The sequence below is a fragment of the Nycticebus coucang genome, chromosome 16, assembly GCF_027406575.1.
Source record: "Nycticebus coucang isolate mNycCou1 chromosome 16, mNycCou1.pri, whole genome shotgun sequence".
In the NCBI taxonomy this organism is placed as follows: Eukaryota; Metazoa; Chordata; class Mammalia; order Primates; family Lorisidae; genus Nycticebus; species Nycticebus coucang.
The window spans coordinates 80620527-80641164 of NC_069795.1; the positions used below are offsets into that span (position 1 = coordinate 80620527).

The following is a 20638-nucleotide window of genomic DNA, read 5'->3' on the forward strand; positions in this document are numbered from 1 at the left end:
TTTTCCATCTTGACAATGAAGATAATATATTATCACTGGTATTGTGATGAAACCCAACTTGACTATGAGATATATGCCAATTGATACTTATTTTATTTTATCACATACTAGGACAGTGAAAGGAGGTTTTTGTTATTTTAGAAATTAATTATTTACATGGTAACACAAAGCACACAATCTGTGAACCCAAAATTGACAGGTTTGGCTCCATTAAGAAAAAGACCAGGACTCCACTCAGGCTTCGATCCTGGTGGTCACTGTGCCTCACTAACAGGAGGTAGGAAAACATCTAGGTCAACAAAATTTCCCCAGCAGCCCATGAATTTACAATCGCCCCTGCCATCATTTTCATTTCCAAATTTGTTTTAAAATCTATGCCACTTTTGCCCACTATCCATTTATTTATTTATTTATTTTATTAAATCATAGCTGTGTACATTGATATAATCATGGGGAATCATTCACTAGCTTCACAGACCGTTTACCAAGTTTCACATATACCCTTGTAAGATGCTTGGCTTGCTATCTCATAATCAGGAACAAAGATTTATGCAGCCAGGCTTTTTTTCTCCAGTCTGTGAAAGTAAACAAATAATTAAACCATATTGAAAAAGGTCACTGTAGACCTCCTGAAGATGTTAGATAACTCACCGTTTGACTTGAGAAAGTCATTTCACTTTCCTACATTACACTTACCCATGTGTTTAAAAAAGAGGAAAAGAGCATAGATTAGGTCTAAGGTGCCACTTTAACCTTTTATGATTCTAAAAAGAAGTCAAATAGTGGTTCAATATCAGGACCTTTTAAGGGTGTCAAGAGTCTTTTTAAGGTCTTTTAAGTCTTTTTGTTGTATGTATTTATATCAGCACTTGAATTGGACTGGTTGAGCATTGGTCAATAATAGTCCCTAATGTGAAAACTGCTATCAGATCAATCCCTTCTCCCTCCAGTTGGGAAGTGTTATTAATTAATATTCAGGGAGTGAAAATATCATTTCTGAGTACTCAGCTTCCCCAACACATGTAGAAAATATGAACACTACGAAGCTAGGGCAATTATTATCCATGGATCAGCAAAAAGAGCATTTTCCCTAGAGCATTAGAACTTAAATTTAAGACCTAGCTCTGGCTCCAATTTGGTTTAAATCCCTGACCCAGCTTCAGTTTATATATATTTAGGACTTAAGAATAAAACTGAAAATTGTATGGCCACAGAGTTACTCAGATAACATAAGAGATGTGAACAGAAGGTCATTCAACATTAACTGAGAATCCGCAATATGAAAGCAATATGATTTTTAAACACCCTTCAGGGTTTTGAGGGGGAAAGTGGGTGGCAGACATGCAAACCAGTAACATTTTAAAAGATTAATGCTAAATAAAATAAATAAATAAAAGATTAAACCTGAGAAGGCAGTGAGAGAAGTATAAAATGGCATGAACAGAAACTCCATCCACAGCACTCACTGCAGAAACAGAAAGAATAAAACCATAAGCTAACCTCGACAGGTATAGAAAATAGTACAGAAAAATAAAACACTCAATAAAATTCAACAGCTATTTCTGATTAAACTATCAGAAAATTCTCATTTAGAAAAAGGCCCTGTGCAACAGACCTAAAACTTACGTTATAATACCATTAGAAACATTCCCAGTTAAAGACAAAGCAAGTTAAACATGTCTTGCACAATCACCACTCTTGTTTGTTATCATACTAAAGATCTTATCCAATATAAGACAAAATAAAGGAACAATTGTATTAGTTATGGCAAATAAGAAACTCTTAATTCTTGGGCAGTGCCTGTGGCTCAGTGAGTAGGGCGCTGGCCCCATATGCCGAGGGTGGCGGGTTCAAACCCAGCCCCGACCAAACTGCAACAAAAAATGGCCGGGCGTGGTGGCGGGCGCCTGTAGTCCCAGCTGCTCGGGAGGCTGAGGTAAGAGAATCGCGTAAGACTAAGAGTTAGAGGTTGCTGTGAGCTGTGTGACGCCATGGCACTCTACCCGAGGGCGGTACAGTGAGACTCTGTCTCTCCACAAAAAAAAAAAAGAAGAAACTCTTAATTCTTGCATGTATTATGATCATCTATCTAGAAAATCGACAAGAATCAAGTTTTTTTAGATTACGAAAATTAGGAGTTAAGCAATACAGCTGAGTTATTCAATACCAATAGCTTCCCTAAATATTAGAAAAGCCAATTTAGAAAATATAAAATAAAAATCACAACCACAGCAGTAACCAAAATTATAAAATTTTTATAAATTCAAATTTTATAAAAATCATATTATATATGATTTACTAAAATGCATAAACAAGGACCCGAATAAGTGAAAGATCAGCAGTATTTCTAGACCGAGGGACTCATTGTAAATGAGTACTATCTGCTAAAAGAGCAAGGCAGCCAAGTGGGGGAAGCAGCCCAAAGTCCCATCAACCCATGAATGGATTAACAACTTCTGGTATATACCATGGAATACAATTCAGCCATCAAAAAAGATGGAGACTACATCTTTATGTTTACCTGGATAGAGGTGAAAGGCACTCTTCTTAGTAAAGTAAGTCAAGAATGTCAAGAATGAGCTGGGCGCCTGTAGCTCAGTGGCTAGGGCGCCAGTCACATATACCGGAACTGGCAGGTTTGAATCCAGCCTGGACCTATCAAACAACAATGACAACTACCACCAAAAAAAAAAAAAAAAATAGCTGGGCATTGTGGTGTGCACCTGTAGTCCCAGCTACTTGGGAGGCTGAGGCAAGAGAATTGCTTAAGCCCAAGAGTTTGAGGTTGTTGTGAGGTGTGGCACCACAGCACTCTACCATGGGTGACATAGTGAGAAGCTGTTTCAAAAAAAAAAAAAAAAAAGAAAGAATGTCAAGAATGGAAAAAAAAATCTAATGTACTCAACACTAATATGAAACCAATATGTAAACAATTACACAATTATACGCTCATACAAACGATAAAACCCAAATATAGTCTAGCGAGTGGGCGGGGTTAGGAGGGCTGGGGAGGTGAGAGATGTGTACATTTCACCCAATGTGCACAATGTGAGGGTGTTCTGCACGCCCCCTGGGTGAGGGGCTCCTCTGCAACTTGAACCTTACCTTGGAAGTGAGAACAATGTAACCTAAAAATGTGTACCCTCACATTAATTTCAAATAAAAAGTTAAAACAAAAATTAAAAAAAAGAAAAAGGGGGGGAAAGAACAAGGCGGTCTCATGCATGCTGACACACAAAGATTTTTAAGACATTTTAAGTAGAAATTAAAAGAAGTTGCAGAATAATACGAAAGGAAAATATCCGTTTAATAAGAAAAACAAAACCACATACAGCTGATCCTTGAACCGATACAAGGGTGCTGACCTCTACACAATTGAAAAGACATGTATAGGCGGCGCCTGTGGCTCAAGGAGTAGGGCGCTGGTCCCATATGCCGGAGGTGGCAGGTTCAAACCCAGCCCCGGCCAAAAACCACAAAAAAAAAAAAAGAAAGAAAAGACATGTATATTGGGCGGTGCCTGTGGCTCAGTGGGTAGGGCGCTGGCCCCATATACCAAGGGTGGCAGGTTCAAACCGGTCCCCAGCCAAAGTGCAACAAAAAATAGCCGGGCCTTGAGGCAGGTGCCTATAGTCCCAGCTACTGGGGAGGCTGAGGCAAGAGAATCACCTAAGCCCAAGAGCTGAAGGTTGCTGTGAGCTGTGATGCCACAGCACTCTACCAAGGGCAACAAAGCAAGACTCTGTCTCTAAAAAAAAAAAAGAAAGAAAGAAAGAAAAGACATTATAAATTTTGACTCCCCCAAAACTTAACTACTTACATCCTACTATTGATTGGACACCTTACCAAGTATATCAGCAGTTAATTCACACACGTCTTGTATGCTATATGTATTATACAACATATTCTTTTTTTTTTCTTTTTTATTGTTGATGATTCATTGAGGGTACAATAAGCCAGGTTACACTGATTGCAACTGTTAGGTAAAGTCCCTCTTGCAATCATGTCTTGCCCCCATAAAGTGTGACACACGCCAAGGCCCCACCCCCCTCCCTTACAAAAAGTTTAGCTAGAGAAATGTTAAGAAAAGCATACGGAAGAGAAAATAACATTACAGTCCCGTACTAATATATAGAAATTGTAAGTGTATGTGTTCTGTTTACAAAATGAATTGTATATCTGAAACGGCCGACTACTGCAACTGCAGACCTTGATTTATGGTATTTATCAAGCAACTCCACTCTTTCTTACAACGCCATGACTTTTGTCTGCTTCTTGGGAACACTTCTCACATCACTAGTGGCCCTTTGTATGGTTCCTATGGTGCTGTTTTCAAAGTTTACCGTATTGCACTAAACACGATGAAAAATATGCCAGAACTAGGACACAAAACTTTTTACTGCAATACACAATTTACTGAAAAGACAAACTGTTCACGCAAAGGTTGGCGGTGTCGCGTGGCATTTGAAGAACACATTTGCTACGGTTGAGCTCACTGCAACATCAACAGAAGGTGGCTAAAACTTGATGCCAGTATGTGCTACAGCTAATTTTATGCAGTTATGACTTAACACTGCATCTTTGCCTTTCTTTACATTTCTCTCTCAACTGCAAATGGGGCCATGTACAGTATTTAATTGTTTAGTGCATACATTTTGAAAAACATTAACTTTTCATAATACATTTGTGTGTATTTCATGGTAGTAAGTAATGAAACAGGCTAGTTGGTACATAGATTTTATACATTCAGGGCATACCTAACTTTTTCTTAGTTTTTTCCCCAATATTTCTAGGTTTTGAGGTTTACGAATTATTTCAAATTCTCAAAAATCTCTAAAAAAAACTTTAAATATATTTATTGAAAAAACTTGTCTATAAATGGACTTCCATGATTCAAAGACATTGTTGTTGAAGGGTCAACTATATGTCTATGTAGGGATATAGTTTTACATAGAGATATCACAATTGCATAAAATTAACTGTAGCACAGACTGTCAATATTTTGCTTAGCAAAAATAAACATGGTTATATTAAGGGAAAGGGTTGCTAGAGGGCATAAGAAAGAAGGATTTCTGTATTCTCAGAATTTCATTTAGCAAAATATGTTTGTGCATCCCTTGTGCAAAGTATTAATACCAAGGAGGAAAATGAAAGACGAATGGGAGAAGGGGGGGTTGTAAAGTAGCCCTCTTTGAAAGATAAGAATGAGGTTTTCAACAGGTGGAGACAGTGGCATACATTACAAAATGGAAGAAAAAACAAGAAGAAAGGTGTGAAAGCATACACAGGAAGGAGACATTAGCTTTGCACTCTGCTTCATAACCTCCAAGTGCTGTTTGGACATTGCAATTCATGTGAGACGTACTCTAATGTAATGATTTAAAGAGCATCAGCTCTGGAATTCAATCTAGGCTCTGCCAGTAGCCAGCTGTGTGACCTTGATCAAGTTACCCAAACTCTGAGCTTCAGTTTTCTTACCTCTAATTTGTACCTAATTTACAGTAATATCTTCACTACAAACCTAAAAGGGGAGAAAACTTAAGTCACCGGTGCCAAGATAGGGCATTCTCAAATTTCATTCTCATACTCTGAAATTTTGGATAATTTTTTCATTCATATGAAAGCCCTGTGTTTTCCATGGTTTTCATGGAAATCATCACTAATTTTATATAAAGAATAATACTTTTCAAAAATTCTTTCACCAAGATGCTACGTGGTGAAACGTTAATAGATCACGTGAGTTTTGGAGTCTGCACTAAACAAGTGTCTGCCCTGCGTGGAGCAGGAACGTTTCTCTAGTGTGCTGGGGAGTGATCAGGGAAAGCATTATAAAAGGAGCTTCCATCGCATTTCGTTTCTTTCTAATTTGCTAGAGTAAACCTTTTCTCTCCTCAGTGAAAGAAGAGATAAGACTTCATAAGGCAAGTCAGCTTCTGAAAAGAAAAGCATTCCTGTGTAAGAAGACAGACATTCTCCTAGGGTGGCTGCAGTTGAGACTGAAGTCAGTAATGTCATGTTAATATTTTAAGACAAACGTGAGCATAAATAACATCATTACAAAATGTGATTCCATAAACTGCAGAGCTTGTGCCTGTGAGCTTTTGCATGATTAGGCTTCTGGAGAGTGAAGAAGGAAGGGGATAGAAATGCAGTTGCAATTTGATTTTTATCATCTCAGAATTGCAGGCAAGAAATGGTGAACCAGGAGAGCATAAGAATTGTGCTTCTGTGTCCCAAGGGAATGCTCTGTGTTTAGAAAGACTCACATGTAGATTGTGTACAATTAAGGAAGTATCTTACGTGAATTACGTATGTAACAACTGAATCCGCCAAAATCAGTTTTTTTTATTTATTTATTTTTATTAAATCATAGCTGTGTACATTAGTATGATCATGGGGCTGGTTCATAGATAGTTTGACACATTTTCATCACACTAGTTAACATAGCTTTCGTAGCATTTTCTCCGCCAAAATCTAAATGGGAGATTCCTGCTCCACAAGAGCACAGGTTAAGTTCTGAGTTACTATCAGTTTATTTTTGCCGTTACTATTCTAGTATATGCTGTGACATCCACTTCTCAGTTAAGGCAAAAATTTAGTGTTATAAATACCCTCTTTTTAAATTTTAAAATCTCTTCTACAGCCTGTCTAACCCATTATATAATGTGATTAATTTTTAAAGATGTTAATTGAAAATATTAAATGAGAAGCTCAGTGAGTTTACTTCTCTGTTTAAAATTCCTCAGATATGTACGTCCATTTATTTCCTTTGACAAAATATTCTTTGTTAAAAAATTTCGTGTCGAGCCTTTATAAAAATATTTATTTATGAATATTTTTATGTACTGGACCAACAAACGGACATGTGTCTAATATATTTAGTCTGTCCTTACATCCCTGCCCTGAAATATTCTCCCTCAATTCCAATGTCTCTGTATCTACAAAACCATCAGCATTTTTTTTTTTTGCAGTTTTTGGCCAGGGCCAGGTTTGAACCTGTCACCTCCGATATATGGGGCCAGCGCCCTACCCCTTTGAGCCACAGGCACTGCCCAAACCCAGTAGCTTTTTTAAGAGCCACAGGAAAAGGCTGGAGAACTCTTTTTGACCTGTGTCTCATTAGCATCCTCCACTCCTCACTTTACTTTGTCACAAGGCCCTCTGAATTCCAGGACCAAAGCAGAAAGGCTCCTGCAACACTAGCTACATGATGCATGGCCCTTAATGACTAATAAGTCATCCCCTCCACATCAAAAGCATTTTTAAGCACCTTTTGGCAGAGGAGGTGTAACATAAAGAGTGCTTGCTATATTGGTCTGTGTTTGAGGCTGGGGAAATTTTTCTGGACCAGTGGAGTCCTTCAAGAAATTGTAGAGTTAATAGTTTGACACAGGTCTGGGTATCAACGGGTTGACCTGTCTCATCAATCCTACATCAAGCCATTCCGTGAAATGCTTGATGAGGGACCTCTCAGAATCTGAACCTGACAGGACTGGGGTCAGACGCCCCCACTGGAATTAGAACAGTTCCACACAGACTCAGCCACACACAATAACCATGGGTCCCCCCAGTTGCTTCTAGAAGCCTATTCTTGTTTATGATGAGATACCTGAGGGCATGAAAGAGACTTCATATAATCTCTCCTTACTCCTGGGAAAGAAGCAAACACACCCATAGCACCTGCTCTAACAGTGATGGGAAAGGAATATAAGCATGAGGGGAAAGTCTTGAGTTTCAATTTAGGCTCCCTACGTCACCTATGTATATCTTGGGCAAAACTATGAATCACTATGAATTTCAATTTCTTGTACTAGAAGTTCACAATAATGGCACCAACCTACCTTGCAAGGTTATAGAAAAGCTCAAATTTGGTAATAATTGTGAAAATTATTTCTGAAATGCAGTAAGTGATACATGTGGAATTACTTATAAATTAGTATTAAAGTGGATAATACATATTTGGAATCAATTCTATAATTAGTATGATAGGTGCTGATGCATATACTATACTATAACATCTCAAGCATCACTTAGCACAGTCCTCATACAACTGTCATGTGTGTAAGAATCACTTGGTGATCTTGTTAGAATGCAGATTCTGATTCAGTAGGTCTGGGATAGGACCCAAGAGTCTGTATGTGTAATAAGCTTCCAGGATAGTAACAATACCACTGTCTGAATATTTCATATCTAGTTCTTATAATATTTATATTATGAATATTTTACATACGAGGCCACCAAAAGACATGTGTCTGATACATTTAGTCTACCCTTGCACCCCTGCCCTGAAATATCCTCTCTCAATTCTAATGTCCCTGTGGCAAGCATTTAGTACAACTTAGGACTCTAAAAATGATGAATGTATAAAATGGCTCCATATATGACTCTGAGAGTAAGAATCTGAACATCATAGGATACCTCTTAATATTTTATTGTGAACATAAAGGTGGTTTTCACTTTGAGTTGAGAGCACAGGAGTCTCCTGCAGAACCCCAGTTGTGGACTGTTGGGTTCTGCTACCATAAACAATAAATGCAATCAAGGAATATTGATAAATGTCTTCCATACATGCTTTTCTCCTATAGAGATTTTGCATTGACTAAATACTCAGCTACCCTTAGAGAAAATTCAATCTGGCAACTCGTTCTTGGCAGTCCTGAGAAATTATTTCCAGTAGAGAAGAGTTATGACTGCCCAGCCTGAGAGGGGGCCTTACCTTACACACATCCGCCAGGCCAGGCAGCCTCTCAGCAGCTGTGCTCACTGTGAAATTCATCTTTGTCACAAATAGCAAATCATATGCTATGGAATATCACGATCTCATTATGAGATGTCATCTCACAGCACAAATGCATTATTTTCACCAGATTTACAGACAGCGCTGCTGTCCACATCACTGGCAGTGTGTGATGGATGGGCTCTATCTGGATGTACTTGGGTGTGTGATTTACACACGGCAAGACCCCGACAGGCATGGACCACGGCCAGCCCCAGAAGGGCTCTGAAGAAGGTTTCTCCTTCACGGTCTCTTAAACATAAAACCCAGTGGCTAGAAAATGTTGTGGCACCCACTTTAAGGAAAAAAAATAAGGACAGTCTCAATTGCCTCCCTGTAATACCTTCATTTGCTTCTCGTCTGTTGGAATTTAGACTTTGGTGGAATTCACACATGATCTCATTGAATGGACCCACAGTTAGAAAAATCTAGTATTAATTCTATCCTACAGAAAAACTATCCTTTAACAAGGCATGGTATCCTATCCGAGAAGAGACAACATGGCGTAATATTTTGGAATATCTATGGCAATCAGATAATCTTGCCAAAAGAATAAAAAGTAAGGAAATGACATGTATTTTTATTTATGGAAATTTTATATTCTTAGAAAGAGAGAACCAAATCTTTTGAGGAGAAATAGAAAAGTGTAAATATCTTAGTGGAGACTATCAGTTTAAAAGACCATCGTATCTTCTATTCAATGCTTAAATCTCTTCCTTACATTGTGATTGGCTAATCTCAACTTGAATACCTGGGATATTGAGAAGATCATCCTCTCCAGAATTTTTTTTTTACCTCTAAAAGATATGCACTGGAAACAAGTTCTTACACATATTGAATCTGTGTCTCCAATTGTCACCCACCAGTACTAGTTCCAAGTCTCAGAGGCTCACAGAATAAGTCTACCTTCTCATCTTCTTAGCCCACCATTTCTCTAAATTCTGTCTTCCACCAACAATATCTCTAATGCTATATTAGTAAATAAAAATTTATAGGTTCCAATGGGAAATTTTCATTTTATGGGACAGTAGCACCATAGTCACATTTAATTTTTAATATTCTTCAAATTCAGTTGTGTGTACTTACCAGAGAGAGAGAGAACAGCAAACAAGAATAGCCAGCAATAAAAAAGTAATAACATCCTAAATAATGCTGGTGATTCTGTCTATCATTTGCCCCAATCAGTGTACACCCCAGGACAAGAAGCTATTTCCTCTGTTGGCTCAGTTTTCAGGTGTCTCCCACAGGATAGACAAATTACCAGACTGAGTGCAATTGAAGAATTTTAGATGACTCTCTTTTTTGCTATGAAAAATGACAACTAAACATGAGCCAACTACTTCATTTGGTTATCCACTAAGAAATAGCAATCAGTTCCAACATCGGAGGAAAATATGAAACTGTGTTAGGCCTATTGAGAGGCAATATGTTAGTCTCCAACATGGAGTCTTCCTAGAGAATTGTCAAGGAAAAATTTGGCTATGTGTGAGTGGTGTGGTTGCCAGCTGAATTCCAAGTCTACCCCTGTGTCTTTTCCCACGTGCATAGAAATTATTCCATGGTGAATAATTAGCTGTGAAACTCTTTACAGCTAACCTCTCAAGTTCTCTTTTTTAAAGTCTTGCTCACTTCGACCTGACACTTTTGTGGTCTTAACAACTTGTAGGGGTTGGCAGGGAAGAAAACATGATGAAAGCCTGTTTGACCTTGTGACTTGGCACAAGGAAAACAATAATAGCGCCTAGGGTTTCTTAAGAAGGGTAGTGATTAGTCAGATTTGGGTATGAAAGGAGCAAACCAAAGCCTCATCAGATAACCAGAGTGAGTATGGATGCCGAGTAAGGGAGATGAGGTTAAGGTGTTTCCTATGAGTTTATATCAGTAAATTTATACATTAAGCAGCCACTTGCATTTCTGAAGCAAATGGTAATCATCAAATTATTTTTATATCAAAGAAGTCTTGTTAGCAAATATTGTCAGATACGGTTTTATCAAATTAAGCAAATAAGTTTAAATATTCTAGTTTTGTATTGCTCCTGTAACAAATTACCACAAACTTACTAACAAAACAACACAAATTTATTATGTCATAATTCGAGAATGTCAGAAGTCCAAAAACAGGTCTGCTGGGCTCAGATCAAGGGATCAGCAGGGCTGTGTTCCATCCAGAGGGTCTAGGGAGAATCTGTTTTTCTGCTTCTAGAGGTTTCCCACATTTCCTTGGTCCATGGCCTCCTTTCCACAATCGCATCACTTCAGCCTCTGCTTCTGTCACCACCTGTCCTGGGACTCAGAATCATCTGCCTCACTCTCACCCTGTTTCCCTGAAAATAAGACAGTGTCTTATATTAAGGTTTTCTCCCAAAGATGCTCTAGGTCTTATTTTCAGGGGACATCTTATCTTGCCTGTAAGTAGGTCTTATTTTCGGAAGATGTCTTATTTTCGGGGAAATGGAGTATTAAGACACCCTTGCGATTGCATTGGGTTCACCAGATAATCCAGGATAATCTTCCTAGCTCAAAATCCTTAATTTAATCACACCCAGAAAGTCCATTTTGCCATATTAATTTATTTACGGGTTTGGGGGTTAGAATGTAGAGTTTTGGGGGAAGCACTCTTCAGCCTCCCACACTAAGCTAAAGCAGATGGTATTCTGTGTTTCTAATACAAGGACTATTTCCTGCTATCAGGATGGTAGAGAGGAATGCTCAGTTGCCCTAAATTGATAGCATCTCTCCTCAACTTCTAGCTATGTGACTTGAGGCAAATAATCTTCAAGGCTGGGACTAGGGTGTGATAGGCATCTGGGGCATATAACTTAAGGGGGCACACCCACCAACGTGCCAGCCTATAATTTGCACAATGCTAAGAGTGAGTGCTTTCTTAAATTTCAAGCCCCAGGCACTTGCCATGCTTCATCCTAGGCCCTACATCTCTTTGTCTGTCTATTCCTTGATGTTCTCATCTGTAAAGCTAGGGTATAAAGTTAGTGATTAATAGTTGAATGTATCAACTCACACATAGAATCCCAGAAGTTTGGGATGCTGAAGCAGGGTGATCACTTATGACCAGCCTGGACAACATAGTCAGACCCCATCTCTACAAAAAATACAAAACTTAACATGGCATAGTAGCACACACCTATAGTCCTAGTTACTTAGGAGTCTGAGGCAAGAGGATCACTTGAGCCCAGGAGTTCAAAACTGCAGTGAGCTATGGTCATTCCCTTGCATTCTATCCCAGGTGACAGAGTGAGATCCTGCCTCAAAAAAGTAAATAAATAGGCTCAGCACCCGTAGCACAATGGTTACAGCATCAGCCACATCCACCAAGGGTGGTGGGTTTGAACCCTGGCCAGCTAAACAACAATGACAACTGCAACAAAAAATAGGTGGGTGTTGTGGCAAGTGCCTATAGTCCCAGCTACTTGGGAGGTTGAGGCAAGAGCATCTCTTAAGCCCAAGAGTTTGAGGTTGCTGTGAGCTGTGATGCCATGGCACTCTACCAAGAGCGACATAGTGAGACTATCTCAAAAAAACCCCAAAAAGTTAATAAATAAAATACAATGCCATGCATTTATTACAGCTAAGATTTTTTTAAGAGCATAAGGATAGACTAATAGTCTATTAGTCTATTAAGATATATAATAGTCTATTAAGATAATTCCTATTATATATTTTTATCCAACTAATATAGTAGTTAATTTATGTAAACAAAAAGTATAAAAATTTATGTTTATAAAGCTGTATTAGGGAAGTATTCATTTAGGAACAGTTTTTGTTCAGGTCACTGGTTTTTCGACATTGGCTGAACATTTGACTCACCTGGGAAGCTTTACAACCTGCTGATACCTGGGTTTCATCCCCAGAGAATCATATTTAGATGGTGTGTGGTGCAGCCTAGACATTGGAATTTTTAAAACTCCCCAGCTGGCTCTAATGTGCAGTCAAGGCTGAGAACCACTGGTTAATGACTACATTAAAAGCCTCAGAAATGTGTTTTGAATTGATTTAAATCTTATGGAGAGTAGAGAACACACGTTTTCTGCTTGCAGAGTGTATTCCATAGAATGAAAGTGATAGGCAAAATTCACAAAATCATATTCTGATTCATACATAAAAACTTTGTTAATAATAGGAAGTATTTAAGCATTAAAATGCAAGAAAATGCTTATGTTTGACAACAGAAAGGTACAGTGGGCAGGTTAATAAGAACGACCTTGTATAGTGTCTCCTACCTAAATTACATCCCATCTAATACAGTGGTTCTTGATCTCGGCCAAGGCAGTGGTTCCAGATCGTGAGTGCACATTAGAACCATCTGGGGAGCTTTTAAAATTTCAATATCCTAGCTAAAAGTCAGATCAATTAAGTGGACGTCTCTGAGGGTGAGACTACATATCAGAATTTTTTTTACGTCTCCCCAGGGGACTTCCATGTGCCAACAAAGTCAGAAGCTGTAACGTAATTTACTTAAACTCAAAACAATACAACCAATATTTACTGAGAACCAGCCGTTTATTGTCAGGAGTTGCAAGAAGCTGATCCCTACCTCAAAGGCCCAGCCAAATGTGGGAGAAAAGCACAGTGAGGCACAGTTAATAAAGGTCAGTGCAAGGTGCCGCAGGGGCACGGAGGAAGGCGAGCCTGCCACAAATCCCCCCACAGCCATGCAAGAGAAGACTAGACCAGGCGACTCCAGGTTCAGCCAGGAATGTTGTGAAGGTGGCATGTGGACTGGGGTTGCTGTTTGAGACATGCACTTGTAGGAAAGCATGGCAAAAAACAGAGGCCTAAATGGAAGGACTAGACTATACAAGGTGGGATTACTTGCTAATCCAAACTTCTGAGTTAGGATAGCATTATCCAAACAGTGCCTTATTGAATAAAGAGCATTTTGGCATTCATCAACTTCCTTAAACAAAATTCTTTTTTTTTTTTTTTTTATTGTTGGGGATTCATTGAGGGTACAATAAATGCCAGTTACACTGATTGCAATTGTTAGGTAAAGTCCCTCTTGCAATCATGTCTTGCCCCCATAAAGTGTGACACACACTAAGGCCCCACCCCCCTCCCTCCATCCCTCTTTCTGCTTCCCCCCTCCATAACCTTAATTGTCATTAATTGTCCTCATATCAAGATTGAGTACATAGGATTCATGCTTCTCCATTCTTGTGATGCTTTACTAAGAATAATGTCTTCCACGCCCATCCAGGTTAATACGAAGAATGTAAAGTCTCCATTTTTTTTAATGGCTGAATAGTATTCCATGGTATACATGTACCACAGCTTGTTAATCCATTCCTGGGTTGGTGGGCATTTAGGCTGTTTCCACATTTTGGCGATTGTAAATTGAGCTGCAATAAACAGTCTAGTACAAGTGTCCTTATGATAAAAGGATTTCTTTCCTTCTGGGTAGATGCCCAGTAATGGGATTGCAGGATCGAATAGGAGGTCTAGGTTGAGTGCTTTGAGGTTTCTCCATACTTCCTTCCAGAAAGGTTGTACTAGTTTGCAGTCCCACCAGCAGTGTCAAAGTGCTCCCTTCTCTCCACATCCACGCCAGCATCTGCACTTTTGAGATTTTGTGATGTGGGCCATTCTCACTGGGGTTAGATGATATCTCAGGGTTGTTTTGATTTGCATTTCTCTAATATATAGAGATGATGAACATTTTTTCATGTGTTTGTTAGCCATTCGTCTGTCATCTTTAGAGAAAGTTCTATTCATGTCTCTTGCCCATTGATATATGGGATTGTTGGCTTTTTTCATGTGGATTAATTTGAGTTCTCTATAGATCCTAGTTATCAAGCTTTTGTCTGATTGAAAATATGCAAAATATTCTTTCCCATTGTGTAGGTTGTCTCTTTGCTTTGGTTATTGTCTCCTTAGCTGTACAGAAGCTTTTCAGTTTAATGAAGTCCCATTTGTTTATTTTTGTTGTTGTTGCAATTGCCATGGCAGTCTTCTTCATGAAGTCTTTCCCCAGCCCAATATCTTCCAGTGTTTTTCCTATGCTTTCTTGGAGGATTTTTATTGTTTCATGCCTTAAATTTAAGTCCTTTATCCATCTTGAATCAATTTTTGTGAGTGGGGAAAGGTGTGGGTCCAGTTTCAGTCTTTTACATGTAGACATTCAGTTCTCCCAACACCATTTATTGAATAGGGAGTCTTTCCCCCAAGGTAAGTTCTTGTTTGGTTTATCAAAGATTAGGTGGTTGTAAGATGTTAGTTTCATTTCTTGGTTTTCAATTCGATTCCAAGTGTCTATGTCTCTGTTTTTGTGCCAGTACCATGCTGTCTTGACCACTATGGCTTTGTAGTACAGACTAAAATCTGGTATGCTGATGCCCCCAGCTTTATTTTTATTACTAAGAACTGCCTTAGCTATACGGGGTTTTTTCCGGTTCCATACAAAACGCAAAATCATTTTTTCCAAATCTTGAAAGTACGATGTAGATACTTTGATAGGAATGGCATTGAATAGGTAGATTGCTTTGGGAAGTATAGACATTTTAACAATGTTGATTCTTCCCATCCAGGAGCATGGTATGTTCTTCCATTTGTTAATATCCTCTGCTATTTCCTTTCTAAGGATTTCATAGTTTTCTTTATAGAGGTCCTTCACCTTCTTCGTTAGGTATATTCCTAGGTATTTCATTTTCTTTGAAACTATGGTGAAGGGAGTTGTGTCCTTAATTAGCTTCTCATCTTGACTGTTATTGGTGTACACAAAGGCTACTGACTTGTGGGCATTGATTTTATATCCTGAAATATTACTGTATTTTTTGATGACTTCTAGGAGTCTTGTGGTTGAGTCTTTGGGGTTCTCTAAGTATAAGATCATGTCATCAGCAAAGAGGGAGAGTTTGACCTCCTCTGCTCCCATTTGGATTCCCTTTATTTCCTTGTCTTGCCTAATTGTATTGGCTAGAACTTCCAGCACTATGTTGAATAGTAAAGGTGACAGAGGACAACCTTGTCTGGTTCCAGTTCTAAGAGGAAAAGCTTTCAGTTTTACTCCATTCAGTAAAATATTGGCTGTGGGTTTGTCATAGATAGCTTCAATCAGTTTTAGAAATGTGCCACCTATGCCTATACTCTTCAGTGTTCTAATTAGAAAAGGATGATGGATTTTATCAAATGCTTTTTCTGCATCTATTGAGAGGATCATGTGATCTTTATTCTTGCCTCTGTTAATATGGTGGATAACGTTTATGGACTTGCGTATGTTAAACCAGCCTTGCATCCCTGAGATGAAGCCTACTTGATCATGATGAATGACTTTTTTGATGATAAGCTGTAATCTATTGGCTAGGATTTTGTTGAGAATTTTTGCATCTATATTCATGAGTGAGATTGGTCTGAAATTCTCCTTTTTGTTTGGGTCTTTTCCTGGTTTTGGTATCAGGGTGATGTTTGCTTCATAGAATGTGTTAGGGAAGATTCCTTCTTCCTCAGTTTTTTGGAATAATTTCTGCAGTACAGGAATAAGCTCTTCCTTGAAGGTTTGATAGAATTCTGGAGTGAAGAATTCTGGACCAGGGCATTTTTTTAAACAAAATTCTTGAAATACTACTCAGAGCTAAAAAGGACTGGACTATCGAACATGCGATAAGAAGGGTAGATCTCAAGAAAATCATGCTGAGTGGGAAAAGCCAAGCTCAAAACACCATATGGTATATGATGCCATTTATTTAACATTCTTTTTTTTAACGTGTTAAAGAAATGCTTTATTAATACAAACACACACTAGCTATAAAGCACTAAGAAATTCAAGTATCTATGTCATAGCAAACAGGTGGCAACTCAACACCCAGGGTCAACAGAATGCTTGGAGGAGACTGCAACGGATCAGATTCCCATGGTGAAGAGAGCATCTTCTCAGGTGAAGGGGGACCCAGCTTTAACAGCTTTTCAAAATTTCTCTTCTCATCAAGAATCATGAGAGGCACACCATTCAAGGGAAGGTCTGCAATCTGGTGCTCTTCGTGCAGGTCAAAACTTCCAAAATCTAGAGGATTGAAAGGAAGGAGTTTTTCTATTTCTGGATAGGTGTCATCTGCAGCAGGAACAGAGCTTTTTGCTTCAGTGGTCTTCTCAGTCACCTTTTTTGCAGAGAAGTTTAGCTGTTTTTGTTTGAGGGGTCCATTAGTCTTTAATGACTTTTCTGTAGTTCTGTTGACAGTTCCCAAAGCCTTTCTGGCAGCTTTAGGTAAGGCTGGCGGAGCATCAAACGTTTTGCCAGCAAGTGGTGTTGAAACCTGAGATCTCCCTTCTAAAGCTTTGACTGAATGTCTAGACTTCAACTTCAGCCCATCTTTAGGAGCTACACGAGTGGCTGGTTCTCCATTTTCCTTATCAACAAAAATCAGAGTAGCCATTCTAGATTATTTTAAGAGCACAGCCTTATTTAACATTCTTGATATGACATCATAGAGACAGAGAAAAGCTTAGGGGCTTCCAGGGTTTAAGGATGAGGCAAGGAGGAGGAGGGGCTGGTGTGAATATAAAGGGTAGAAAGACATTGTAGTGATGGATTATTTCTGTGTTTTAATTACGGTGGTTACATCAAGCTACATATGCGATAAAATGGCCTAAAGCCATATACAGGGTAGTTGCATTGTACCAGTGATGTGAAGTAGGGTCAGTTTTTAAGTCCCCAATGCACAAGTAGGTGGAGAGACTGAGGGCAGGGTTCACTAAATCTCCTTGTACTACCTTTGTAATTTTGTGCAAATCTATACTTATTTCAAAGTAACAAAAAGTTTTTCTTAAACAGTGAACTAATAAATAAAATAAGATGAAATGGATTGTTACAGAAGGACTACCACAATTCTACTATTACTGTGACTCAAAAGGCAGTTTAGGACCTTGAAAAAACGAACAAAAAATTTCTTGGTTTTTCTTTTACTTCTTTATTCTTTCTCCTTTTTTTCTCCTTTCCTTCCTTTTTCTTTTCTTTTTTTACCGCCCTTCCTTTCTCTTGATTTCTTTTTTTTCCTTCTTCTATACTAATCTCTTCCCCAAAATTACATCTGGGAGAATACATGTTAAAATTATTCCATATAATAGAAAGAAGAAAAGATACTAATGAAGGGCCCACATGATAAAGAAAAGCTAGTGATTTCTAATAAGTCTCTGTTCTTACTAGGCTACAAGCCCATTCTGAAAATTTAGCTTACAATTTACACAGCAGGATGGTTATATGCTGTTTTATTAATATGCTAACTTAAGGCTAAAATAAGAAACCCTTAACATCCAAATTACGATCATTTTGAGTTCCTTTAATATAATGGTGATATACTAACAACAAAGAATAAAATTTTGGAATAAGAATGAAAAGTACCACTTAGATTTTAGAGTGTAGAAAGTTTATATATAGAGAGAATTCATGACAGACTGATACCTTAAACTGCTTTATTTTAAATTTTTTCATATAAAAATAATAAAATGGTTCTTTAGAGTGAAAATTTCTGTATTAACCTCACTTATATATCTAATGATGACAGGCACCTCTCTTGTAGCTAAGTGCTCTTCAAAAAATCATCTATTTTTAAAAATCACATTTTTCTTTTGATTTTTAATTTAACAGAAAAAATAACTTTGTTCTACAGTTCTTGCCAGATTCCAATGTACAATGACATGAGGGGTGAAAGGAGGGTACCCCAGGGATAGGCAGTCAGGCTCAGGCTGTAGTCTAAACTCAGGGACTGCTCGGCACCTTCTCAATGAGATACCACTGCTGTAAATAAATCACTCCTTGATCTTTAAATGTCATTTATATTTCCAACTAAGAAACAAACCTAAAATTATCGAAAGGGATAGATGCCATTTGTTCAAGCAATAAAAAGAAATGGAGAAGTTTTTCTTTTATAAAGGAAATCACATACTTCAGAAGACCTAAAAATATCTTTAATTGAAGAGAGTCTGAATATTCCTGAAGGAAAAAGAAGTCGCTAATTGTACTACCAAAATTAATAACATTATCATGTACCTTAATGGTTTGAGGGCTATCATGGACTTTTTCTTTTAAATGTTAGAGAAATCTGTACTTTTACTGCCTTGCAAAACAATGGATAATGGACCACCAGTTATTGAAAAGCTGCTCTATTTAAAGTTCTTTCAACTCAAAGTGACCAAATAAAGCCAAATCATGATAAATCTAGAAAATAAGTTGTGAATTTAAAGAGATGATGAACCTTTTTGAAATTGAGAAGGAGAGCTACTTTCAAAAAAGTAAAACCTAAGTTTCATTTTGGCCAAGTTTCAAATCCTGTGATGCCTGGATCAGCCTCTTCTGTGTGGAGTGGTACCTTGTGTGTGACTTTCTCACTGCTGCAATATAATACCATGTAATGGGAAACCGTACCAGAGAGCTCACAGGACCCAGAAGATAAACTCCCTGTAGACCCTCACAACCTGATGAGAACCTCCCTTTCAGGCTTTCTCTCCTTTCTGCTGCCCAGCTCTCCTTACTCAGTACCTCAGTCCCCTCTGGTCCTGATCTCAGTGCTCTCCTGTCTCCGGGCTTGCCCCTGCAGTGGGCACCTCAGCTGGAGAGACTTCCTTCAGTCAGCCAATATTTGTTGAGACTGTACTACATGCCAGGAACAGGGAAAAAGATAGACAGCCTCCTTGTTTTGATAGAACTTAATTGTAAGTGAGAAAAACAAATAATAAACAAGTGACCACATAATTAAACAAGACAATTTTGGATGCTAAGAGCTATGAAGGAAATCAATAAGTAATGTGATAGAGAGCAGCTGGGCAGAGAGGCTGACCACGTGACAGACAGGAAGATGAGAGGAGGCATCGCTGAGGAGATGTTGTTAAACTGGGGGCTGTGGAATAAAAGAAGCCTGCCAGGCCCAGAATGGGAAAAGAGATCCAAGAGAAAATGTGAAGTTTCTGAGGGGGGAATGGTAAATTCAAGCCATTGAAACAAACAAGAATGGCAACAAGGTAACAAGCAAGTGCTCCCAATTGTATTTGAAGAGGTGGAGAGCTGGTATAAGGTCATGTTGGGTTTGCAACGCCGTGAAAAATGTTAATATTTTATTTTTAGAGAAATGGGAAATCTTTGAAGAAATTAAAGCACAGGAGTAATATGATAAAAATTTATATTTTTAAAATATTACTCTGGTTGCAATATAGGGAAACACTTAAACAGAACCATGAAGATCTATTATGAAATCATTGCCACAGACCAGGTGTAGAGAGGATGAGGTCTTGGACAAAGGTGGTAATGGTGGATATTGAAGAAAGTGAATGGATTCTAGTTATACTTTGAAGGTAAAACCAAGGACTCTTATGGGAAGATTGGTCCTGAATAAGAGAAAGGCAGAAATACAAGATGACTTGTGCATGGGGGACTTAAAAACTGAGGTGATGGTGGCACCAGTTTATGAAGTAGGGAAGACAAGATAAGAGGCAGTTTCAGAGAGGGAAACAAGAGTTGTATTTTGAATGCTACATTGAAATATTATATCACTAGAACATCCCAGTGGAAATGTAGTTTTGATGAATATGAAGCACGAAGGTAGCAAGTTACAATCACCACTTCTGAAATCCCACTCAGTTGTCTATCGCCATTATTATATATGTGTGTATATATATGCATATATATGTATATACACACACATATATATATATGTATATGTTCTTACAATAACAATTCCACTTCTGGGTATCTCTCTTCTAAGAAATACTGACATATACATACAAATAGGCACATACTAAAACATTTATTGTAGCATTGTATGTGATAACAAAAATTGAGATCAGGGTAGCACCTGTGGCTCAAAGGAGTAGGGCACTGGCCCCATATACCAGAGGTGGCGAGTTCAAACCAGGCCCTGG

General features: G+C 38.3%; 1 pseudogene; it reads right to left on the reverse strand.

Moving 5' to 3' along the window:
* Window positions 1–16585: 16585 nt before the first annotated feature.
* LOC128568149 (securin-like) lies at window positions 16586–17160 on the reverse strand (annotated as a pseudogene).
* Between the last annotated feature and the right edge of the window lie 3478 nt (window positions 17161–20638).